At 38.6% G+C, this 27400-nt stretch overlaps 1 pseudogene; it reads right to left on the bottom strand.

The window, feature by feature from the left end:
• Positions 1 to 1151: 1151 nt before the first annotated feature.
• LOC135781762 (uncharacterized) lies at positions 1152 to 3413 on the bottom strand (annotated as a pseudogene).
• Between the last annotated feature and the right edge of the window lie 23987 nt (positions 3414 to 27400).

Genomic DNA, 27400 nt, shown 5'->3' with positions numbered 1-27400 from the left:
ATTCTGATGCTGATCATAATTTATAAAATTATTATTATATTTATTTAGAGTGAATTATATTCACATAGGGAATAAGGTGTAATTCTGAAGGTGCTAAGGCAGTTCCATACAGCTGGGCATAGAGGCATTCTCCTTCTAACTTAAGTTAAAGTTAGAGGTTTCTCCAAACACATTGAAAATAAGAGGATCCATCTATGTTTTAGGTTGAGGTTACTCCATCTAACCTTAAAACGGGGAGGCAATTACTCCAGTAATATTTTCAATAGAGGCAATTCTCCTAATCTATGCCCCCTTCAATACATCTAACTTAACCCCTGAAAATATAATAAAGATTTGACAAGTTTTAGAATGAATAAAGATTAACAATTTATTTTTGCCAGGCAGGTTATACTTAAATCAATCATTTGGTTATTCAAATCAACCAATCACAAATATATCAAAACATTCACTAATTGATCAGCATAGAAAAATAAACAGTACACATAAAATAAAATCATACCTGGCAATTCAAGACACACAGCAGTGCGGGAAGATCTGACTACAGAAAAGCTTCCTTGAGTCCTTTGCCAATGTCCCTTAAATACTGACCAGAACAAAGACATAAAAATCCAGTTTGCCCTGTAACAAGTGATACTAAAGGACATCTGGACAAAAACCCAGTTTGACCTGTACCAAGTGATACTAAAAGATACCTGGTGAAAAACCAGCCAGGAGTATCAAGGCAACTGGTCAAACTAGCCAGAAGTATTCTGGCAAAAACCCCACCTTTAAGAGAAATGCATTTTCTATCCTAAGTTATAGAACCTTGCTCCATCTTATCTTAGACTTAATAGAAATTAGACCTTTTTACTCATCGCACCATGACCTTTAAATCATACTCAACATGAATATAAAATACAATCTTCAAACCACATAATATGTATACATTACATCACATATTTCAGCAGATACCCAGTGATGTGAGCCCGAAGGCTAACAATGCAAACGCCTTGTGATGAAGAGATTAGAAAAACAAAGAGTTGCATATCTGTAAACAGTTTCACCTAAGAGTCAAATTTGGGTTAGCAACAACATGTGAGGTTTAATTGTTTTATAGTGTCTCTTCATAAATAAACTTAAAGTTGATGAATTATAATCCAGTACTACAGTCCTTCCCTGGCCCTTTTGGGGCAATCTCAGAATCGTCCCTAGGGGCCATTTACTGGTCATTCAAATCCTTGTGCGTTTTTAATTATTGTAACAGTCTCTGTATGGCGGGCACTTGTAGGGGACTTAGGGTGATAGCAGCATTGGCAGATGTCCGTAACGAGCGAATTGTGGATCTGAAATACCAGCATTGAAGCAAAGAGAACATAAACACAAGTCCACTGCCAATCACACACCCACGAAACATCCAGTCCCACCAAGTGTATACATACTGTGCAGAACGAATCGATGAACTTGACAAAATTTTTGCTGTTCCTTTGGCCAGGTTTGTTTCTACCTGAGCCTGGTTAAGATGATACTCAGTCTGTTGCAGCATCTGTTGCACCAAATTCATGGTGTCAGTCAATGACTGTGTGCTGTGTTCGTAGAACGTGTCTTCCCACCAGGGAGAGACATCAATGTCTAGTGGAATCCTTCCCAAGATATTTATCTGACCCATTGTAAAATCCTCCGTTACCTCAAGACAAAAGGTATGGTTTGCAGGACAGGTCAGACCTCCATAGGTGAAGGAATTCATCTCACTGACCACACACCACTGTGTGTGCGAAACCTGTATTGCATCAGCATGACCATGTAATGACTGAACACTGATGAGTTTAGTATCATTCGGAGAAAATGGTTGTAAAGTATTGCATGTACAAATCACATAACTTGCAGTTTCATGACAACAGGTGCGAGTAGTAAATAAGGTCTTATTTCCCTTTAGAGTCATATATCCTGTAAGATGGTCCCATTTAACAATCTGATTCTTCACTACTGTACCTATAGAGCGTATAGTAGTGGAATTAAAAAAACACTTGTTCTGGGTGTATCAAAGGAAAATTGGCAAAGAATCCAATGCAACCAGTACATTCATTTCCAGTATATAACATTAATGTTGATAATAATTCTGAATATTTAATATCTTTCATCTTTTCAGATGTAACCCACCTATGTAAATCCAAAATTTCTATTAAATCCTTTAGAGCATGTCTAGGTGTTTTGAGAAGACGTAAGTCTAAAATTTCTTGTCTAGCCATAGTAAATAAATCTTGTGCATATGATCTGCAAGCTAAGTCACGTTCGATGGTACGGGTCTGATTGAACAAAGAATTGCTGGTCAATAGAAGCGCCTGCGCTTCAGATCTAACAGCTTTAATAATTTTCTCATTACTATTGGTGAGATGCTGAAAACCAGTGGCCACCTGGTTTGCCAACCATGCTGAAAATTGTGATTGTCCAGTTATTTTATACGTGTTGGCAAGTGAATTAGCTGAGCCAAAAAGACCTGCTACATTTCCAAGCAGGTCTCGTTTAGAACGGACAGGTGGAATCTGGACTGCAAGTCTACTTTTGTAATCAGAGATTAAATCATCGATTCGTGACTGTAGCCATGCGTATGTTTTATCATCAGCACTACAATGTTTCACATAAGCAGACAAAATATTAGAAATATTATATGTTACGTGAGTCATTACCAAATTAACATCATGTAGCAAAGTCTTGTTAACATTTCCCTTAATAAAACCACCAGGAGGGATTGGATATAATTTTGGACATTGCTTGGGTTTACTATACCCACAAGTGGTTAGATTAAAACAATGCTTTAAAGTCCATGTACAATTTTCTGGGCTAGTATAACTATTTACATCAGGTTCACATTTGCCCACACAATATGTTCCTTCTTTTCGGCTAGTCCAAATAAAAGTTTTTGGATCATTATCATCCGGTACATATGAAGTGATGTTGAACTTGTAATCTACAAAACTCATATGTGTGCTGTTGATTGTTTCAGTATGTGTGCACCTGTATACAGCAGGCTCTAGATCTCTCACAAAATAACAAATTTTAGGATCTAGACCATTGTTAATTTTCTCATATAGGGTGCGCAAACCCCCGACTTTTGCTCCTGGTTCAAGTTTAAGTTGATACCAGGCTGTTATATTGTGTGAATATATGCGTGCCGGGGTGTCTCCTGAAATGTTCAATATGGGAGGATGGTTGGAACCTATTTTACAGCAGATTTTTGTTGCGCAATTTGGTTCCGATGTTAAACCGGGAGGCCATGTAACTACTTCTCTAGGCGGAATTGTGATATAAGATGTGGATGGCCCCTTGTTATACCTCCAGACCCATCTCCCACATTTCAGGGTGTGTGCAAGTAATACCCTTTGGCCCAAGTTGATGCAGGTGGGGCCTGACACCTTCCTTGTGTCCGGTCTCCATGGGATCGCTGTGACCACCCTGAAACAGAGACAATGAGATATAGTCACCAACATAGTTACTTATTTTTTCAATCCTTTGAACAATTTGCATTGAGACATGTGATACCATCTTAATTTTCCTTTGATGGACACGGCCAGGGGCGATTCCAGGATTTTATAAATGGGGGGGCACAGGGGGGACCAAGAACCAGTCAGGGGGGGCCAATCAAAAAATTCAAATGAAAATAAATACTGGTTTAGAAAATATTAAGCATGGTTCTTGTGCAATGCCACGTGCTCTAATATAGATGGTATTAATTTTTTGTATTTTGCATGGATTAAACAACAGTTCTGTTCCAGAATAGTTCACTTTAAATAAATTGTCATAATTTACTCATCCTAAACTTATTTCAAACATGTATGAGTTTTTCTTCTGCTGAACACAAAATAAAATATTTTGAAGAATCTTAGTAGCCAGAAAGTTGATGAACCCCATTGACTGCATGTTATTTTGTTCCTATGAAGTCAATGGGATCCATCAACTGAGTTTGGTTACAGACATTCTTAACTCTTTTCTTTTTTGTGTTCAGCAGAAGAAAGAAACTCATACAGGTTTGAAACAAGTTTATGTATATGACCATTTAAATTAAGTGAACTGTTCCTTTAAGTACATTGCGTGTAGCTGGTATTAGTTAACATTCTGACATATCAGGATTTTGTTTTTCTACTCTGTCTGATCTGACTTTCATTGTTTATTAGCCTACATTGTATTTTAACACAACTGAATGCTATTTTTTACATATTATCTGTTCTGTTGTCAGACAACAAGAAAGAGTTTAAGCTAGTGACTAACACGACCCAATAACACCTCGTGTTTAATCCAACCAGCTGTTACTTTATACTGCTAAAATCCTAATTTAAATGTGACATTGTCTGATACAATTTACATTGAAGAGCTGATACGAGGTGATTTCGGATTACCTGTGTGTCTCATGCAAGGTTGCTCTTCTCATCTGATTGTGTTTATGAGCGCTTTTAATTTTAAATGCGAGTGATAGTTTTATTGTAGATCGCGCATAGCAATTCAGCGCAAATTCAAAAATATCAGAGAATACTGTTAAGCGTGCGCGCGCATAAAGCACCATAGGGAGGGAGAGAGAGTGCTCGTACACAGAGAAGTGGTGTGTGTCTGTGTGGGAAAACACTAACCTTTCGTTAAGTCATAATACTCGATCAACCGTATTCTCTGTCAGTAACATCTGTTGGCTGTTAACTTTTACGTGAAAAGACAACAGAGGAACCCAGGTGGAAACACCGCCAACTTTTAACTCCCTCACTCAGTGTCAGAGAGGCACTGTCGAGGTTCCGCACGCAGCAGTGAGAAAGCGTGCACGCGAGAGAGAGAGAGAGAGGCGCTGCTGAGCGCTTGCAAAAGCACATGAAGCCGTTTTAAATAGTAAAATAAAATGTAAATGGTAATCATGGAAAATCTTTTTGATTTGTGCCAGTGTTGAGTCTGTGGCGGCTGTTGAGTCTGTGGCGGGGCGCCCTCCTTCTCGTTTGCACGAGTCTCAAATCAAACAGTGATTGACAACTGGTCCAATTGTGCGGTGGGTGTCGTGGTGTCTTTTTCCTCCTGTTTTAAAAACGCGCAACTACTGTGCTCGCTTCGCCTTCGCGTTCGAGCGAGTCTCAAATCAAACAGTGATTGACAACTGGTCCAATGGTGTGGTGGGTGTCTGACAACTGGTCCAATGGTGTGGTGGGTGTCATGGTGTCTCTTTCCTCCTGTTTTAAAAACGCGCAACTACTCTGCTCGCTTCGTCTTCGCGCGAGTCTCAAATCAAACAGTGATTGACAGCTCTCTGGTCCAATGGTGCGGTGGGCATTTTCAGGTTGACAGTAAATCTAGCTGGCCCAATGAGATTGGAGGGGGGGCACCAGGGGGGGCCAATCATATTCCAAGGGGGGGCGGTGCCACCCCATGCCCCCCCTCTAGACACGCCCCTGGACACGGCCACAGCGCTATTGCAAGTCGCTTTAATTTCATAGGGCCCATGCCACCTAGGAGCAAATGTGCTTTGTTTTACAAAGACCCGTATCATCACCATGTCTCCTTCTGCAAATTTTGTTTCAAATGTTGGATTGAAATGTGCATCATTATTCAGGTCTGACTGTTGTTGTCTCAGCCCCGCCTGAGCTTGCAATACTTTCAGTCTTTCCTGCAGTTGTTTTAGCACAGTCTGCTGTGTTGCAACCATAAGATGGCCCAGATCTGCTGGAGAAATTTCTGGATCAATAGGCAATTTCATCACCCTTCCAGTCATAAGTTCATATGGGCTAATACCTGTAGCTTTAGATGGTGTTGCTCGCAAAACAGTTAGAACAGTGGGCAGAGCATCAATCCATTTGTTTTGATGTTGAACTATCTGTTTAGTGATAGCTTCTTTAATCGAGCGGTTTGCACGCTCGACCATACCAGAACTTTGTGGTCTGTATGGAATGTGGAACTTCTGCTTAATATTCAGCGTTTTACTCATGTCTTTCATTATTTGACCAGTGAAGTGAGTACCTTGATCAGATTCAATTTGAATTGGGGCTCCCCAGAGGGGGATGATTTGGTTCGCTAACAACCGTGCCACTGTAACTGCAGTGTTATTTCTTGTAGGTATAGCGTCTACCCATTTTGAAAATTTATCAATTATGACCAGACAATAACGATATCCCCCCTTGGCACTTGGCAGCGGACCAATGAAATCCAACTGCAAAGACTCCCAGGGCCCTTTCGGTGGTTCTGGTCTGCAAAAATTTGTACGGCCCGGCTTGCCCTGGTTTACTGTGGCACACACAATGCATGTACTACACCATCTGTCAATGTCAGCTGTCATCCCTTGCCACCAAAATTGCCTTCTTATCAACTGCAATGTTTTTTCAGAAGACACATGGGAATAATCATGATACAATTTGATTATTGGTTTCTGTAAAGCTTCAGGAACCACATATTTTCCATCTCTCAACACAATGCCTTCATTGACAGTAATTAGCTGATCTTCCTTTAGAGGTGACATTAGTTCTCCCTCAGAAACCCACAAGCTTTGCTGATATTGTTTAAGGTCAATTGGTGTCGTTTGAATTGCATTTATGTTTACAGATGGTTTTTCATTCCATATGTCACCCTTTACAGCTGCTAATTTAGCTAGCTGATCCACAATGTTGTTGTTTTGTTCATGCACGTTCGGGTTTTTGTTTATATGCGCACGCACTTTAACGACAGAAATGGGAGATTCACGCGTTGTTACAGCATTCCATATTGCACTTATCATATTGAAATGTTTCACTGGGGTTCCTGCAGATGTGAGGAATTTTCGCATTTGCCACTGTGTCATAAAATCATGCACGACGCCGAAGGCATAACGGCTATCCGTATGAATACACACGGGCTCAGAATGTGCCTTAATAGCTTCAAGTAATGCGACGAGCTCGGCTTCTTGAGCAGACATGTTTGATGGTAGTTTTATCAAAATCTGCCGTAGTACATTTGACTCGGGAAGACTAGGTGTCCATACCGCACATCCAGTATAGAAATTATCATTTTGTTTAAACCTGGATCCATCAACATACACCTGTGTCTGACCAGGAACCTCCCGATCAAACACAGGGCTGGATATCTCTTTCTCAGGCAAACATGTGTGCGGATGACCATCTATGTCCCCGAGTATGTGTGGCAAAATGCGTGTGTTGTCTGTGGTTATGTCACGTGACTGTATATCAGCTAACCATCTGGCAAGTCTCTGAGATGACACTCCTTTTATTCTGCCTTGCAGCAGCATTTGTACTGGCGTGTGCACTGTATGTATTATCACTGATTGAAAACCAACGATGGGTCCTGTTGTGTTTAACATCCAGTGGACAGCCAGTACATGTTGTGTGCATGGATCAAACCCCTGTTCAACTGGTGATTTTTTCCGGCTGTAATATGCAATTGGACGCAATTTCCCTCCATGTTCCTGTGCTAATACACCACTTAATGTATTTTCGTACGCATCAACTTGGACGTGAAACGGTTTGGTAATGTTGGGTAAGCCCAGGGCGGGCGCAGAGCACAGACGTTGTTTGAGGTTTGTAAATGCTTTTTCATGTACCTCAGTCCATTCAAGAACATCTGATGGTTTGGTTTTACCTTTCAAAAGAACGTACAATGGTGCGGCGATGTCTGCAAAGTCTGGAATAAAATCTCTCAGATAATTAGCAGTCCCTAACACCTTTTGAAGCGCATTTAAAGTGTGCGGACGAGGCAGTTCAGCAATGCATTTCCTTCTGTCGTCTGTCAATGCCCGATGACTTTGAGTGAGATTGTACCCTAGGTAGTGCACTTCTTTTTGGGCTATTTGAGCTTTTTCTTTGTTTAGTTTAAAGCCTGCATCGCCTAGCGTTTGCAGGACTTTGTCCACCACTTTTAAGTGAATTTCAAGCGAACCTTCAGTAGCAATGAGTATATCATCAACATAGTGCACTACCTGGCCGCTCCCCAGTAAGGGATTGAGCACATCTGCGACCGCTCTATGAAAAATGGAAGGGCTGTTATGCCATCCCTGAGGCATTCGAAGCCAGGTATATTGTATTTGATTTACTGTAAAGGCAAATTTCCATTGATCCTCTTTCTTGACTTTAATAGACCAAAATCCATTTTTAATGTCAAGTACAGTAAACCACGTAGCGCTTGTTGAAATTTGTGTCAAAATAGTGGATGGATTAGCCACTATAGCGGTAGCTTTGGGTATGACTCGATTAAGTCGTTGATAATCAATGCATAATCGCCATTTTCCATTAGGTTTGGGCACTGGCAGACACGGGGAATTAGTGGTTGAACTGCATCGCCGAACAATTTTTCTCATCTCAAGTTGTTTCACTATTTCATGAACGGCTGCTTCTGCTTCTGGTTTTATACGATATTGTTTTTGCGGTGGGGGTGGTTCACCCTCAATGCTAACTTCAAAATCAATTAAACCACAATCATGTTCATGATTTGCCCACACATCTTTGTGTTTGTCAATCAACAGCTGAATTGGATCTGTAGTGGAAATGGACACTATACTGGCATTGCTGACATTAACACAATTTTTAATTGCTTTGTTTGTTTGCAATTCAATTTGTTTTTCAAAGCAATGAATTACAAATCCATGCTTTTTCATAATGTCCATACCCATCACAGTCCCTTCACTGTTATTTGGCAAATACCAAAATGGCTCTTGCAAAACTGTCACGCCTAAATCAATCAAAACAGGATGTGTTTTGACTGCTGTCATTAACGTGTCACCTATGCCTCTGATTTGTATGGTTTCTTGGGTTAAAGGAAAGTTAATGTTTGTGCAGGAGCATGCAGCACCGGTATCAATAAGGATATTAGCTAACTGGCCTCCTAAATTAGCTCTTATTTTAATTCGGTTTCCGCTTTTGATAATGCTTCCTACAGTAGCGGAGGCCACGCACCCCTATTTTTCATCTCGATATTTTGTCAGCATGTTTTGCAACTCTGTGCACAAATCCGCATATGGGCTATTTCCGCTCGGGGGCTGCATTTCATTTTGCCTGGAAGCTTTAGTGGAGGGTTTGTTTTGCTCGAGTAATTGTTTGAGTTTTTCTACTGTCTCCCTATCATTATTGGTTGTCCTTCCTGGATTACTCAGTGCTTTTAGTTTTAAACAATTGCGTGCAGTATGGTTATTTCTTCTACAGTAATTATACCGAAATTGTAGTTTTGTTTCGGGCTGTGCCTCGCCTTTTCCTTCTGTTAACCATTGAGTTGTGGCTACCTGTCGAGTCTTATTTTGTTTTAGCCTATTTTCTATTTTTGAGGCCCAGTCTACCAATGCTCGGTAAGTATTTTCAGAAGGCTCCGCCCCATGGATCAATGCCTGTTGTATATGTGGGCCTGAATTATTTTTAAGGAATTGTAACAAAACTTCCTGATCTTTTTCTGCATTTTCCATTCCTGAATGTTCTTTGTATGCTACCCACATACGCTCTGCAAACACTTCAAATGGTTCTTTATTGCTTTGTTTTATGTCAATTATCCTATTCCATTCTGCATGTGTTGGACCTCTTAACTCCAACAATGCTGTTTTTAATCTCTCATATACTTCAATTTCTTCTTCCTCCCCTTTAACTATGATTTCTCCAGTTCTTAAATTGTCAGGCATTTTATTTTTCAGCTCAGCTGGGATAGTTAGCAGAGCTACCTGCCACACATCACGAAGCTCTAGGTTGTACACCGAGGCTTGCAGCATTAAATTATCCCAATAGGGCTGAAATGGGCCTTTTCTTGGCATCGTACCGACTACTTCCTTGTGCCTAGCACATTCTTCACATGTTAAAGGGCGACTGATTGTTGTTATCTCATCGTCCGCATTTTTCATTGTTTTGAGCACTGCAACCTTTACTGATTTACTCGAGATTGTGCCTGTTTTAATTCTCGTCCTTATGGGACTACGGCCTCTTCGTTCGTGAGCTCTGACATTTACTGCAGCATCCGGAGAAAGCTCTCGTATTCTCTGTGTTGGCTCCTGCATTATTACTCGACCGTGCGAATTTTCTATTAATGCAACGTCCTCGTCATCACTATCATCTTGTATGTTTCCATTAACAGAGTTTATTACCGCCTGTTTTACCGCAGCGAGTGGAAATCCCGCGCCATCGCAACAATCCTCGAGGGCTTTCGTGTATTCTTTGTCCAGTTTAAGTTTCATTTCAAGTTTTTGAATCTGTGTTTCTAACGCGTCGCCCTGTCTTACCCAGGTTTGTTTATCATATAGGGAAGCATCGACTTGGGCACGAAGCTTTTTCAATTCCTCCGACCGGGCTTTTTCTAGTTCTCGGATATTTGCTAATACTTTACCGGTTTCCGATATAGTTGCGAGATCGTTTCGACGAAGCAAATAAACAATCGCCATGGGAATTTTCCTGAATTTACGCTTATTCTCTAATTTACGTCCTTTTGTGGAATACCATGACAAAATTTGGTCATTAGTCCACTTCATATCCACTCCTTCTGAGTGTAAACGCAAGAGAAGAGGTTTGATTCGCACCGCAAGGGAATTCATTATCTCCTTATCTACACTGCCACTATCATCACCCTGAAAAGCCATGTTGTTGTTGTTCTAAAAACTTATGCCCCACCGGATTTCTACGGTCTCCGGTCTATCACTGGGAAAACCGTCCCGTTCTACAAATGTGTCTATATGGTGCACTTATGCTCTCCCTCAACACTTCTAAAAGGCAAAGAAAATCAACTTACCAACACAGCTGAAGACAAAGAAGTGGAAGATCAAACCTCATACTCCGCGATGAATGAATGGAATACTTCGCTTTGGATGGAATGTCGCGCTGGTGTGACGTTACTCCCTCGCGCTGGAGACTCGCGTCACTCTTTCTGGTGTACACGTCACTAGTTTCAGCGTATGACGTATCACGTCGGGATCACCAAGCTGTAAGACGCCACCCAATTGGCCCAACGTCGAAGTCCAATGCGTGGTGAAGGGAATAACGTGTCCTTTCCCTCCGTAGCGCTTCTAGAAGAGTAATTCCATTTATTTAATTTGTTTCTTTGACCTCTGTGGTTAAATTATAATCTGACTCCAATTTCTTAGTTACCAATACTATTCTGATGCTGATCATAATTTATAAAATTATTATTATATTTATTTAGAGTGAATTATATTCACATAGGGAATAAGGTGTAATTCTGAAGGTGCTAAGGCAGTTCCATACAGCTGGGCATAGAGGCATTCTCCTTCTAACTTAAGTTAAAGTTAGAGGTTTCTCCAAACACATTGAAAATAAGAGGATCCATCTATGTTTTAGGTTGAGGTTACTCCATCTAACCTTAAAACGGGGAGGCAATTACTCCAGTAATATTTTCAATAGAGGCAATTCTCCTAATCTATGCCCCCTTCAATACATCTAACTTAACCCCTGAAAATATAATAAAGATTTGACAAGTTTTAGAATGAATAAAGATTAACAATTTATTTTTGCCAGGCAGGTTATACTTAAATCAATCATTTGGTTATTCAAATCAACCAATCACAAATATATCAAAACATTCACTAATAGATCAGCATAGAAAAATAAACAGTACACATAAAATAAAATCATACCTGGCAATTCAAGACACACAGCAGTGCGGGAAGATCTGACTACAGAAAAGCTTCCTTGAGTCCTTTGCCAATGTCCCTTAAATACTGACCAGAACAAAGACATAAAAATCCAGTTTGCCCTGTAACAAGTGATACTAAAGGACATCTGGACAAAAACCCAGTTTGACCTGTACCAAGTGATACTAAAAGATACCTGGTGAAAAACCAGCCAGGAGTATCAAGGCAACTGGTCAAACTAGCCAGAAGTATTCTGGCAAAAACCCCACCTTTAAGAGAAATGCATTTTCTATCCTAAGTTATAGAACCTTGCTCCATCTTATCTTAGACTTAATAGAAATTAGACCTTTTTACTCATCGCACCATGACCTTTAAATCATACTCAACATGAATATAAAATACAATCTTCAAACCACATAATATGTATACATTACATCACATATTTCAGCAGATACCCAGTGATGTGAGCCCGAAGGCTAACAATGCAAACGCCTTGTGATGAAGAGATTAGAAAAACAAAGAGTTGCATATCTGTAAACAGTTTCACCTAAGAGTCAAATTTGGGTTAGCAACAACATGTGAGGTTTAATTGTTTTATAGTGTCTCTTCATAAATAAACTTAAAGTTGATGAATTATAATCCAGTACTACAGAACGTAAATTAGTGGAGTGTACCGTAATTCCTCAAATAAAGACCGGGGCCTTTATTTACCTAAACTGCCACAGGTAACAGGCTTTTATTTGAAGCAGGCTTTTATTAGAGACAGGCCTTTATTTCAAAATCCATCTGTTTGATAAATAATTTTTTTAAATTAGCTGTTAAATTAAAAGTGATAGCGTTCTAGTGGATAGAGATCATTCATTTTTTAACTGTACATTTTTGTTGAAAAGTCCGTCTCTAGCATTAAATGAGACCCATCCAATGTAGCTACTGCCATCTATTGGCAGCTGTGCATTATGATGAACTTGAATGCATTTAGGAGATAACACCGTGCTCACAATATCCAAAACCATGCCCCAGCGTGATCGCCCCCCCCCCCCCACTCCATGCATGCACTCACACTGTACTTTTATCAATCTGAGCTCGGGCGAGCTTTCATCATTAGAATGCATTTGTTTTGAGCAAAGCAGGAGGTAAAGCACTCTCTTAACACTGGAACCCATCGTAATGTTAAGTCTGTGTTTTTTTTATTCAGAGTCGTATGAAGCCCTCTCACATGCCTATGATATCGCAGTTGATCTGTCGCGTGTGCACCATAGATATTCACTTAGCCCTGCTGCGCGCGTTAAAAGTTTTTAAGGAAGGCAGATGAAGGTGAGTGCTCACGCAGTTGACGTCTCTCCTTTTGAAATGCGCTCTGTCGCGATTGCACTCACACTGCGCCTAAAAAGCTTTGAAATATTAACTGAAGCTTTGTTTATACTCTTGCTTTGGTCCGCAACACAAGCCTCCGCGGACCGCGCGTGCATATCACCAAACGGACGAGGCTTTTACAGAGCATTCACACGGGGAGTGAGTAAGCTCTCACTCATTTCCCCCGGCACTCATCTTTCCCCGGCCTTAATTTGAGATCTGCCTTTATTTGTCCGCGATAATCACGGCCCTGGCCACTATCAGAGGCCCGGCGTTATTTGAATAATGGCTTTTATTCGAGGAATTACGGTAATCTCATATACCCTTGCATGTTACGATGTAAATAGTCCTCAGATTGTATATTATATTGTATTACCAGACGTTCATGCGAAATCTGATGTAAACAATAGACTATATATCTATATTTCACGGATTATACGCATTTTTAGACAGAAATGGTCATTGGATGATTCACACATCTGAAACAGACTGGATACGACTTGTGATCAACACAAAGGTAAAAAGTCCTGTTTATTTTTGCATGTTGTCATCCGGACTTCTGTCACAAAATACTACGTATGATCCTAGAACATCTGTATCTCAAAACGGCTTTACAGGTGATATGGCTTAGCTAAATGAGATGTAAATGAGCCCTATTGTCTCTCCCGGCAGGGAAAAGTGTTAACTTTTCTTTCTCTATTTTCTCGGCATTCTCTTTCTTTAATGTGTTACATTCAAATGGCCACAACTTCTCCAAATCTTACAGCGAGATCATGTACATCTACGGCTACACTGAAAGCTGTGAATGCACACCAACAAAGTGCATAGATTAGAATACTTCTCACATAAAATGTCTGTCAGTTTTTGACTTGATTACTGTTGATTTAAACATTATCTGTTGAATAAGAAAGCTATTAAAAATTAATGTTAGCGATTGTAGTGCATAATTCACAAACATTAATTTAGTGAAATGAGCACAAAAGAAGATATTTTAAGAAATTATCGTAAACACAGCAGATAGTGACCATTGACATCCATAGTAGGAACAAAAAAATATGATGGAATTTAACGGGTACCGTCAACTGTGTGCTTACCATCATTTATCAAAATATTTTCTTTGTCATTTATCACAATACTTCCAAAATATTTTTTTCCTACTATAGAATTCAATAGTCACTATCTGCTTTGTGTTTACCATCATTTCTTAAAATATCTTCTTTTGCGTTCATCAGAAAAAAGAAATTCATACAGGTTTAGAAAAACATGAGGATGAGTAAATGATTACAGAAATTTCATTTTAAAGTGAACTATCCCTTTAATACCAGCCTCTATGATCAGTACCAAACACTGAGAATGTAAAGAATCAGGTTTGTTTGATTTGTATGTTAATAATTGTTAGTTGTGTTAGCAGGTATAATTATAAAACTTTCTTCCCCCAAAAAATCAGAAAAATGTCACTTGCATCAGATGCTTTACAATAACAACAGCATATTTGGGAATCCTGGCAAAAGGACTTGCCTACAGTACAACAGTATATAGGTTTGTTAACAAAATAGTTTCCTATAATGTAATATCATTTAAAAGACAAATGGAATCTAGTCATTAATTTATGTTTGTTCAGTTTGCACACCCACTAATTACATCTAACACTGTATAAATTACCATACAGTAATATTAAGGTGTATCATTATATTAAGGCGTACCTGTCCAGAAGGTGTAGTCTGTTGTTTAAAGAACATGTTTTATAAACACATATTTCATAGGTATCAGTTTACTTTACTATATTAAAAAGAAAATGACACATCAAATATCATATTTTAGGATGCTCATTTTATGTACACAGAAATTTGGAAGGGACATGTTTAACAATCAAACACTTGGCACAGATGTTTGCTTTGTTATCCAGAAAGATCCACAACTACAATAAACTCAGGGATATCAAAAACTGCACAACCCATCATGTTAAGTTTACTCAACTGAGGAAACCAATTACATTATTTTACAACCCCAAATCAGAAAAAGTTGGGACACTGTAAAAATTGTGAGTAAAAAAGGAATGGAATAAATTACAAATCTCATAAACTTATATTTTATTCACAATAGAATATAGATAACATATCAAATGTTGAAAGTGAGACATTTTGAAATGTCATGCCAAATAATGGCTCATTTTGGATTTCATGAGAGCTACACATTCCAAAAAAAGTTGGGACAGGTAGCAATAAGAGGCCAGAAAATTTAAATGTACACATAAGGAACAGCTGGAGGACTAATTTGCAATTTATAAGATCAATTGGCAACATGATTGGGTATAAAAAAGCCTCTCAGAGTGGAAGTGTCTCTCAGAAGTCAAGATGGGCAGAGAATCACAAATTCCCAAAAATGCTGCGGCAAAAAATAGTTTTCTGAGTTTCTCAGAGAAAAATTGCAAAGAGTTTGAAGTTATTATCATCTACAGTGCATAATATCATCCAAAGATTCAGAGAATCTGGAACAATCTCTGTGCGTAAGGGTCAAGGCTGGAAAACCATACTTGATGCCTGTGATCTTCGGGCCCTTAGATGGCACTGCATCACATACCCGAATGCTACTGTAATGGAAATCACAACATGGGCTCAGGAATACTTCCAGAAAACATTGTCAGTGAACACAATCCACCGTGTCATTCGCTGTTGCCAGCTAAAACTCTATAGGTCAAACAAGAAGCCATATCTAAACATGACCCAGAAGCGCAGGCGTTTTCTCTGGGCCAAGGCTCATTTAAAATGGACTTTGGCAAAGTGGAAAACTGTTCTGTGGTCAGACGAATCAAAATTTGAAGTTCTTTTTGAAAAACTGGGATGCCATTTCATCCGGACCAAAGAGGACAATGACATCCCAAGTTGTTATTAGCGCTCATTTCAGAAACCTGCATCTCTGATGGTTTGGGGTTGCATGAGTGCATGTGGCATGGGCAGCTTACGCATCTGGAAAGGCATCATCAATGCTGAAATTTTTATCCAAGTTTTAGAGCAGCATATGCCTTCATTCAGACGTCGTCTCTTTCAGGGAAGACCTTGCATTTTCCAACATGACAATACCAGACCACATACTGCATCAATTACAACGTCAAGACTGCGTAGAAGAAGGATCTGAGTACTGAAATGGCCAGCCTGCAGTCCAGATCTTTCACCCACAGAAAATATTCGGTGCATCATAAAGAGGAAAATGCGACAAAGAAGACCTAAGACAGTTGAGCAACTAGAAGCCTGTTTTAGACAAGAATGGGACAACATTCCCATTCCTTAACATTGGTCCTCATCCAGCTGTTCCTTTATATGTACATTTACATTTTCCGGCCTCTTATTGCTACCTGTCCCAACTTTTTTTGGAATGTGTAGCTCTCATGAAATCCAAAATGAGCGAATATTTGGCATGACATTTCAAAATGTCTCACTTTCAACATTTGATATGTTATCTATATTCTATTGTGAATAAAATATATAAGTTTATGAGATTTGTAAATTATTCGATTCCTTTTTTACTCACAATTTCTCCAGTGTCCCAACTTTTTCTGATTTGGGGTTGTATTTCGCAAACTCATATCATGTAACATTGTATTCCTTTAAAAACTAAGTTGCTGTTACTGTAGAGCACACAGCCCCGCCCCTCCCCCTGCCTGCAGAAGAGTGTCTGATACCAGGCACTGTTGCGATTTTCAACCACATGGGGGAGCTGTAAGTCATTTTTACATGGAAACTACATAGTGTTGCTTTAAATCTAGGTTTTTAGACTTATTTACATCATACAATAGTAAAAACTCATCTTCTGACAAAAGATTGTCATTTAATGACAAAACCAACCCTTCTCTTGCATTTTTAAATGACATTTTTTTGTTTCTCAATAAATGAATTAATACCGACTTCCGGTTATGGCGTCTTAGTTAGAGGCTGCACGTGCGTGAGGCTCGCTATTAAATCCTTTCAAAATATCCTCAACCTGGACCAATAAACATAATTCTTCTTGTCCTTGACCCACGCACTTCTACAGAACAACATGCCACCAAAAAATGCTAAAACTGGCCAACAACCGAGTAAAACGGCTTCACAAGGCAAAGGGGCTAATGTAGACATGTCGTATGCTAGCAAAACACCGCTGGATATCTTCAACGAAACCAACACACGGGAGGCACCGGAGACTCCAGAGGCACCCGACACACCAGAAACGCTGAAGACGCTAAATCCGACAAACAGTGATATTCTCAAGGAAATCCTGTCAATGAAAGGTGACATGGCTAAACAATCGACAGATATGCTGAAAGCAATTAACGATATAAAAGGGGACCTACAGCTACACTCTCAAAGAATTAATATGACGGAGGAGCGAATTTCGCAAACAGAAGATGATGTAACCTCTCTTCAAGGCAAAGTTAAAATACTGATGAAAACTGTGGAGACTCTTTGCGACAAAATTACAGAACAAGAAGACCGGAGCAGACGCTCCAACTTGAGACTGGTTGGACTACCCGAAAAGTCGGAGGGCTCAGATATGTGTAACTTTCTGGAGAAGTGGCTCCGACATACACTAGGTGAAGTTTTCACCGTGTGCCCTATCATAGAGAGAGCACACAGGATCGGGCCGTTTGATCCTAAATCTACATCGCCGCGGGTGGTGATAATGAAGTTTCTGAACTACCGGGACCGGGAAACAACCCTGAGAGCAGCCAGGAAGATGACAGAGGTACGCTATGAGAATCAACGGATCGCCTTTTTTCCTGACCTCTCCACGGAGACACGCAAACTGCAGCAGCGCTTCAACGGTGTGAAAACCCAGCTCCGTGCACTGAATATTCGGTATGGCATGTTGTATCCAGCCCATCTGATAATCACACATAATGACAAACGCAGGATTTTTAAATCGGTTGCTGAGGCTGAAGAATACGTTAAGAAAATAAGCTTGCAGACTGGTGGCGACTTCGAGACTTAAACTAAGCCTTGTACTCACTGCTGTTTTCTTTTCTCCTGCATGGAGTCATCGACCAGTTATGGCAATGAAAACTGACAAAATTCAACGGGTAATTTAATAAGTCGCCCTATGGTTAGAACACGTTACTGGCATGCTTTCTTAAAGTATACCCTTTTTTATTTGTTGTGTTATTGATACAGTCTTATATTTTTATTTACTACGCACTGAGTGAGTACACGTTTATGTGCGTCAAGTTTTATTATGGTCCAACGTTTATATTATAGCTAGCCCACGTATGGCTATGTTATTATGTGTACAGATTTACACGTTACCCACTATGTGGATGAAACGTTTTCTATAACCCAAGTTCCTAGTTTTACAGGGTTTAGCATCACATTTCGTTTGGGGAAATGTGTGGGGTTTTGTGTTAAGGGGCTCACTCCATTTTGTTGTTGTTGGGTGTTTAGAGACTTTACATGGCATGAAATTGAAATTAAGAAAAACCTATGTTTGATACCTCAGTCATAAATGTGTCTAGTTGGAACGTAAGAGGACTGAACAAAATTGTAAAGCTTAAACAGGTGCTGGGCAGAATTAAACAAATGAAAAGTACAGTGTGTTTCTTACAAGAGACACACTTGATAGATGAAGATGTGAAAAAGATTAGATCTAGGTGGCCTGGTCAGGTATTCTCCTCTAATTTTACAACTCATGCAAGAGGGGTCGTAATATTGATTCATAAATCAGTTCCATTTGATCTAAAAGATAAATATCTGGATCCATCTGGGAGATTTATTATACTTAGTGGAACTATAATCTCTACACTAGTCAACTTGGTATGTTTATACGCCCCCAATGGGGATGATCCTGCCTTTTACCAAAACTTTTTTTTAACTATGTCAACTTATAGGGGCCACTGCATCATCGGAGGAGATTTTAATTGTGTGTTGCATCCTGCAGTAGATCGTTCAAACAGCTCCGACACATCCCACCAACAAGCTAGGAAAACGATTGGAAAGTTTATGAAAGATCTTAACTTGGTGGAGATTTGGAGACAACTTTACCCGAGTAAAATTGAGTATTCATGTTTTTCTGCAACCTACAAAACGTATTCTCGGATAGATTACTTTTTGGTCTCCTCTGGCCTGGTATCTATGATTCAGAATTGCTGGTATGAGACTATAGTACTCTCTGACCATGCCCCAATCATATTATCAATTAAGTTTCCTAAATATTATTCATCTCCACTACCATTTAGGTTTCAAGCTAAATGGTTGAAGTCCGTAGAATTTGAAAATTTTCTTGAAGAAAAAATAACGGAGTATTTTAATTTCAATAGAGACCAGACCAGTGCATCAATAAAATGGGAAGCATTTAAAGCCTATATAAGGGGGGAAATAATGAGCTACACTAGGCATAAAACCAAAATACATTTAAATAAATTGAAGGAAATTGAAGAGCAAATTAAGGATCTGCAGGCCCAGCTGTATTACTGTGATGACACTGAAAAATATAAAAAGCTTCTCATACTAAAATCTGAATACAATGAACTCACCACCAATAAAATAGCAACTAGTTTACTGTGGTTGAAACAGTCATACTATGATCAGGGTGAGAAGGCAGGAAAACTCCTGGCTTGGAGGCTTAAAAAAATACAGACAAATAGGGCTATTAACTTAATTGTACTTGACAATGGAGATAATTTAGTGGATCCAAAATGTATAAATGATGCTTTTGCAGACTATTATGAAAATTTATATAAATCCCAATATCCAGATAATATGGACAAACAAGATCAGTTTTTGGACCAACTCCAATTCCCAACCTTGTCAGAGGAGACAAAAAATGATTTAGATGGAAAACTGAGCATTCAAGAACTTAAAGAGGCACTCACCCATATGAATATAGGCAAAGCCCCTGGCCCTGATGGCCTGCCTATTGAGCTTTATAAGAGATTTTCAGATAAATTACTACCTCATCTACTTGAAATGTATAATGAGTCCTATGAGAAGGGTATTCTACCCCCATCCTTAAGATTGGCATCCATTTCAGTTCTGTTAAAACCAGGTAAAGCTCCGACAGATATGGGCTCATATAGGCCAATATCCTTGATGTCATGTGACACCAAGATATTATGCAAGGCTCTGGCTCGGAGGATTGAATCACATATTCCTATCTTAATTTCGAACGACCAAAATGGGTTTGTTCTTGGCCGCCAAGCTTTTCACAATTCCCGCCGATTATTGAATATATTATACGAAAAACAATTAGCCATAGATCACGCCTTTCTGTCATTAGATGCCGAAAAGGCGTTTGACAGGATTGAATGGTGTTATCTTTTCGGAACACTCAAAAGATTTGGCTTGGGAGAAAAATATTTGAAATGGATTCAGTTACTATATGCAGAGCCCATAGCCAAAGTTGTAACAAACAGTCAGTTATCAAGATCCTTTAGCCTGGGTAGATCGACACGACAAGGATGCCCACTATCTCCCCTTCTTTTTTTGTTTGCTATCGAGCCACTCGCTATGGCGATACGCAAGTCCCCTGAAATTACTGGTATTCAAATCGGAGGAAAAGAACATCGCTTGTCCCTTTTTGCAGATGACGTTGTTTTGTTTTTAACTGATTTAGGGAGGTCTGTCCAGGCTGTTGGCCAAATTCTGAAGACGTTTGGTGAATTTTCAGGGTATAAAATTAATCAAAAGAAAAGCTCCCTGTTAATGCTGAACAAAAATAACCCCACAATACATACACAGTTTACGTGTACCTATGAAGGTTTCACCTACCTAGGAATTAAAATAAGTCCTGACATAAAGAACATTGTATCTATTAATTATGATCCCTTAGTAAAAAAGGTAATGGACTCCTTAGAAAGATGGGGTGGGATGCCAATTTCTATGATAGGTCGCATTAATATTATTAAAATGTCCATTCTCCCAAAATTCTTATATCTTTTCCAGTCCATCCCCTTACACATTTCAGCCTCCTTTTTTTCCTCTTTGAACAAAACCTTTACCAAATTTATATGGAATAGTAAACGTCCCAGGCTGCGACTCTCCCTTCTATATCTGCCCTTTGACAGAGGGGGGCTTAGATTGCCTAATGTCAAGCTGTACTATTGGGCAGCTCAACTTTGTGCTGCTACTTATTATTTCTCTATAACTGATACTCCATCTTGGATACACATTGAGAACAATACATTGAAGCTACCTTTAACATCTTATCTTTATGCAGCCGAAATTAAACAATTATTAAAAAACACGAAAAATCCTTTTCTCAAAAACACTATATCAATCTGGCACCAATCTCATGCTGCCTTGTCGGAAGTATCTAAGCTCTCATGTTTATCGCCAATATGGGGAAATTATAAATTCAAACCAGGAAGAGCAGACATGGGGTTTAGAATTTGGCTGAATAAAGGCTTGAGTACAATTGGGAACCTCTATAGTGAAGGAGTATTGATGTCTTTTGAGCAATTGATAAATAAGTTTGATTTGCCCAAAAAACACTTTTTCAAGTATTTACAGGTCAGAAGTTTTATCACTACCCAACTAAAGTCTACTGTGAAACCCCCACTCTCCACTATAGAGAACATAGCTGTTAACCATCATCAGAGTAGAGGCCTGCTTTCCAAATTTTATAACATTTTACTACTTTCTTCAAAAGAAAGTAGTCTTTCATATTTACAAGCATGGAAAGCAGATTTACAAACAGAAATTACAGATGATGAGTGGAGCAATTCTTGCCTGATGGCACAAAAGCAAACTATTAACACCAGGCTTAGATTGCTGCAGTACAAATGGTTATTTAGAACCTATATTACTCCTGTAAAACTTAACCATTTTAATTCTAAAATTCCTGATGTATGTGTAAAATGTTGTGTGGATAAGGGCACTCTTCTTCATTGTATATGGCAGTGTCCGGAACTCCAGATTTTTTGGAAAGAGGTTACTACATTTATTTCCTCTTTAATTGAATGTAACATGCCTATGGATGGTAAACTCTGTTTACTACACATTTTTCCAAATGGTTTTGAAGGAACCGTAAAAAAGAGGAAGCTTGTTAGTTTCTGTTTATTGCAAGCCAAACATGCAATCGCTCTGAACTGGAAGAACACAGACAGACCAAAGATAAACCAGTGGATAAAACTAATGGCTAATAACCTGGCACTTGAGAAACTGACCTATATTGTGAGAGGAAAACTTGAAGATTTTAAAAGCATGTGGTTACCCTTTTTGCGCATTGTGAAAGCATGTGACATGTAAACTATACTTTCTGTTGGAGTGAGCAGGGGTTTGTTTGTTTGTTTTCTTTTTCTTCTTTTTTTTTTTTTTTTTTTTTTTTTTTAGTGTGGGGGGAGTTTGTTTGTTTCTTTTTGTATGTGTATTTGTATGTCTGGAAAACGTTTAAAATTCAATAAAGATATTTGTGAAAAAAAAAATGAATTAATACCGCGTTGCACTGTCCTGTTTACGGTTGCTTAGTGATTTTTACATTCTTGGCTACGACGGTGTGACAGCATACTTCCGGTCGCCGTAGCCGTTCCATTCCCAGCTGTTGCTTAAAGTCCCGATTTGCTATGAGGTAACTGGTCATGCGTGTAGCCATCACTGAGAAAAAGATCTTCCCTTCCACATTTAGAAGCGCAGTGCCTCTAAATTGGCAGATGTTGCAGAAGTCTTTCTCTTTGGGATGAATGCAGTAACTTCCCTACATCCAGCTGTAAGAATGGCTTTGGTTTTCTAGGCAACACAGATCAGCCTCAACAGCAGTTTTTGTAAGGAATGCCATTTGGTCTGGCTGCTGATGCGCTTCTTGCTCGCTGTACAACTCGATTGACCTCAGGTCATTTTGGAGTGGTGGTATCAAACTGTGAGGTTGGCCCTGGCGGCTGAGAGTTGTATCCTAGTGGACTGAGAGGACTTTCTTGGAGGCGGTTGCTGCTTTGGGTTTTGATGAGGTTTTACAGCTCCTGCTTGGTAATATACAGAGTCACAGTTTTTTCTCTTCCAATATGCTGCGGGCATACTTAAAAGGGTTAATTATTATTATTATTTCCGCCATTGTCGGTTGGGCAGCTGCAAGGTCATTAGCTAGAAGCCACATATCCTTGATGTTTCGCTCCTTTAATCCTGGAACAACTCTAGGTGAGGACGTCTCCCTGCCACCCCCTGCAGCTGCCCTAGGATCCGTCTCTCCCCCATGCCTTGTTTTTTCTGCATAGCCAGAGCCAAAAGCTCTGCCTCCTCTGCCAGAGTCTTAAGGAAAGTGTTGACACTCATTTCACACTCATTTCCCCGAGGTTCCGGTGAATCCCCTGCAACCACCTCCACTGGAAAGCTATATGCTCTCCTCCCAGCTTGTGTGCATGCAATCTTTGCATACCTCTCCCTTTTCCTATGAAATGCTGCCTCCATCCCATTTTACCATGGCACAGTTAGCTTGGCCATGATGACAGTCTTCTGGAGGTGTACAAGATTACAATGTCATGTTGAAGAGATGTTATGATAATCTGCTGTGGGAACTTTGGTTGGCGACCAAGATCAGCTCTTAAGTCCCACTCACCTCCAGTGTTGGGGGGTTAACGCATTACAAGTAGTGCATTAGCAATAATATTACTTTTCTGAAGTAACGAGTAAAGTAACACATTACTTTTTAAATGTACACATAAATATTTTAGTTACTTTTTTAGTTTAATTAATTTGATAAAAAATTATGTACTGAATTAAACTGAACATAGTCACATTATGTCATATTATGTTACATTATGCACTCTGTGCGTACACACCTGTGTGAAAACAGTTTTAGTCAGAAACTAAGATGGCAGACCAGAGCTCAACATTTTTGTGATGACCACTTTCTGAATTCAGTACTTTTCAGTCATAAACAACACCTGCAAGGCCTGAAAGAGACACGTAAGCATCACTTATCATGAAAAGTACTAAGTAACGCAATTCGTTACATTTTTAGGGAGTAACTTAATACTGTAATGCATTACTTTTAAAAGCAACTTTTTCCAACACTGCTCACTAGGGATGTGCCCGAAGCCGAATACGTTATTCGGAAGGGCATGGATAATGGCTTCAAAACAAATAAAGAATTAATCTGAATAACAGAAAAATATTCGGCCAGACACAATCACGTTTTGTTTGGAACAGCCCTAATTTACAAACCCCTTAAAGCTTAAATAATATGTGTGTGAAGTGAATGAGTGTAATCTATGAAATTACATAAATGACATTTTCTGAGTGTCTCTTATTTAAAAAATCTGAGCTATTTTGGAATTAATTTAAAAATCTTTAAATCGATGCCAATATCAAACTTCTTTAAACCCACCAGTAAAAAATACCCTTTTCATTTTATTTAATTACACAAGACCAGAAAAGCTTGATAAAATGCTGTACTCGGAAAATAAAATATTCGTTAATAATTACAGACTTGAAGCAAGCTTTATTGTCAATCTAGGTGAATATAAAATAAATAAGTAAATAGATAAAAATATGAAAATGTAACATTTAAAAAGCAAATCTAAAGAGAAGATAACTATGACATGAATTGCAATTGCATGTATTGCATAAATAAATTAGAAATGTCCCAATCAGGTTTTTTTGCCCTCGAGTCTGAGTCATTTGATTTTGAGTATCTGCCGATACCGAATCCTGATACGATACTTCTATAATACATTAAAAAAGAATAAAGAGTGAAAAAACAGACCCGCACGCATTGCTGTTTCTGTGTGGAGTCAAAAGGGTCTAACTCTGTGCCAGCGCATAACTATAGATGTGTTAAAAAATAATGAGAATATATATATATATAGTATATATGTACAGGGGTTTAATTGGAATTTGTTTTGTGGGGAGGCTTTGTTGGGAGGGGGGGGTTCGAGGGGTAACATGTTTAATCCTGATGAAAGCAAAGCCACTGGTGTGTTTAAATTACATTTTGGACCTCTGATGGGAATTTATAAGTTTCAGTTTTAAAGCTGTGCCACAGGTTGACCCAAATTTTAAAACCTGAACTTAAATGCAAATCTATGAGTCTGACACACTGTATGCATTTGTTCCCCGTGTCATTATGCACAATTGATCAAACTTTGAAGGAAGACTCAACCTCCTTGACTAATTCTAGGCATAAGATAGGCTACCCAAAAAGACTCAATTAACAAGAAAAACAACAGATACTGATTCAGTGATATGTCTTATAAATTAGCCATAGAGGCGTATTATGGAATAAATTTCCCGCCAAATGTATTGAGGTCACGGTTCAAAAAATAATATGCGTGAATGAAAAAATAATAAGCGCAAATTTGATCTTTAAACAGAATTAAAATTAAATTGCACAAAACTGAAAAACGAATGCAAAGTTATCCAAATTGCATACAAAATGACATTTTCTTTGTTTATATTACTCCTTTATTTCTTCTCTCTAATATTTTCTGCTCATATTTATTTGTTTTGTATGCTTGTGCTGTTTTTATTCTCGCTCTTATTTCCACACTCTGCGCTTGCTTTTCCAAAAGTTGCCGTTAGAGTTTCATGCAAATCAGGGCGGACTTAAGCGTCACCATTGGTCCGCTAGTTGTAGATTAACAGCTCCTTTAGCCAATCAGTTGAAGAGGAAGTTGACGTCACTCCAGTGCGACTCCCGGCTGCATAGTCGTGCAGGAGAGGATGGATAACCGTCAGCTGGCAAATATTAGACAATTAAATATCATTAAACAAAATATTGTTAGTGTTTGACAGAAATACACTTATGTCTGTTGTGAGTACTCTTTGTCAGTTCTTTAAGATAATGTGTCATCCAAGTAAATGATAGTCTGTTAACACGAATCCTTTTAGCTAGTTTAGGTTTAGGCAGTGGAGTGAATCTTTGCAGTTTAAGGCTAAAATGAATTACATACATTGGCTTTACACATTCTATGCTCAGTAGTACACTATAATGATAAAGTGATAATAGTTAAGTTATGTGCAAACGTATACAGTATAAAACAAAAAATATTAGGATATCATAAGCATTCAGACCTTTCATAGATGGCTGTCTGTTTTTAGGACAAATATATTTATGAAATTACCATTGGTAGCCAAGTTGTACATCTGAACGATCTTGACAAAAAAAAAACATAATAGCAAACGGCCTGAATATCAGTGTGGTGCTTCAGGTTTTTATTTTGAATAAATGTACAGTAGTTATAACATGTTATAAAAGGAAGCTTTGTGTTTAACACTACTGTAGAGGATTTCCCAATATTGATAAGAAATAAAGCATTTTCAAACCAATTGCTTTTGTTTTATTTTCAGACCCATTGTGTTTACTCGGGCATTACATTATTTGTATTAATACAAATAAATAATAAATAATACAACTCAACAAAACAGAAAAGGCTTTGTTTATTATCTGTGCTAGGAACTGCATAACCGAGTTAAATGACACAAATTAAAATAACTGTATGCTAAATTTACATAAATTATAAACTGATGCTTTAAGCTCCAATCCAGTAAGCTGCACAAAATAAAACTAAATATATACAATCTCTGAATTGTGAATTTCCATTAATAGTCCTTTATTGAGCCAATATTCATATTCTGACAGCATACAAAGAAAATAAGTTTAAAAACACTGCATTACTTTCTTGCATATGACGTGTGTGAATAAATAGATACACATAATATACTTTAAATATTGGACATATATAAATATTGGACATAAGGAGATTGGTTTAAAGATGTTTAAAATCTCCAGCATGTCTCTTGGTGTGTCAGAGCCAGAACACAGAAATGGATCAAAGTAGCCAGATTTAGTGCAAAGGTTTATGTATCTCCACAAATTATATTAAGATTATTAGGTGACAGGCAGGGTTGTAGAAAGGCTACATGTGTTTCAAACTGTACACGGGAAGGCACGTGTACAGTGTACAGTTTTATAGGACCTGTTGCAATAATAAGACCACGTAATATTGTGCCAAAACGTTTGCAATATAAACGTAAAAACAAATATATAAACATGCATTTAAATCCAGCACAAAAATGCCACTGTGAGTGTATAATGAGCACATTAAAAGCAAAAGTATTCATATAACCTCATTTAATGTCTCGTATTACAATAAATATAGCTCTCATGACTTCACATAACAGCATAAATTTATGAATAAACATAAAGAAGCAGGATTGATATGCAAACTGTACTATTATTACTTAAATAAAGGTAATATTACTGAAGTAAACTTTGAGGTAAATACGCTAAGCGCTAACCGCTAAGTGTAAATAAGCTCAATAACAGTAGAAAAATTCAATTTTCTCTCAAAACGGACTCTATAAATGCCAATAATTATATTTAAAGAAACTGTACATGCATACTTCACTACCTGTGAATATACAAAAAGTTATCTGAAATTATCAAAGCCCATCTGACGGTTATCCATCTTCACCTGCACGATCGCCTGCTTTGAGTCGCACCGAAGTGACGTCAACACCCTCTCTTCGACTGATTGGCTAGAGGAGGAGCTGTCAATCTAAAACTAGCGGACCAATGGCGACACTTAAAGTCTGCCCTGATTTGCAT

Source organism: Paramisgurnus dabryanus, chromosome 23 (genome assembly GCF_030506205.2).
Source record: "Paramisgurnus dabryanus chromosome 23, PD_genome_1.1, whole genome shotgun sequence".
Lineage (NCBI taxonomy): Eukaryota > Metazoa > Chordata > Actinopteri > Cypriniformes > Cobitidae > Paramisgurnus > Paramisgurnus dabryanus.
The sequence above is the reverse complement of the archived record's forward strand: the minus strand, read 5'-3'. Positions and strand labels throughout refer to the sequence as shown.